Raw genomic sequence first — 446 nt, 5'->3', positions numbered from 1 at the left:
CTCTCTCTCTATGCATATTGTATATCCTTGTTCGTAAAATATATAACATCAATGATGGCGGAAGTACACATAGAGAAGATAATCATAAAGTTGGTGAGTTCCTAATTGAGTGTATGCCCATTAAACTCTATCATGGTGTACCGTGGCGCAATTACAGGCTCTTGCTGTTGCAGAAAATCAAAGTTAGCCATGACGACATTTTCTCAAAACTTCCTTAATGAAACAAGATGACTCCTCTTGGACACAATTTCTGGAGCATCATATCAACAGCGTGGTTCTATACAAGAATGTAAAGTTTGTTGCAAAAGCCTGAAAAGCTGCTTACGTGCAAAAGTCAGGTAAGACGACATTCATGTACCTCGAATTATACATCAAATTATACATTAAGGATATGATAAAAATGTATTACATAATTTATCTTCAAGAGCAGAGCAATCATGTGAAAC

The sequence above is a fragment of the Penaeus monodon genome, chromosome 15 (assembly GCF_015228065.2).
Source record: "Penaeus monodon isolate SGIC_2016 chromosome 15, NSTDA_Pmon_1, whole genome shotgun sequence".
Lineage (NCBI taxonomy): Eukaryota > Metazoa > Arthropoda > Malacostraca > Decapoda > Penaeidae > Penaeus > Penaeus monodon.
Note: the sequence above shows the minus strand (reverse complement) of the source record.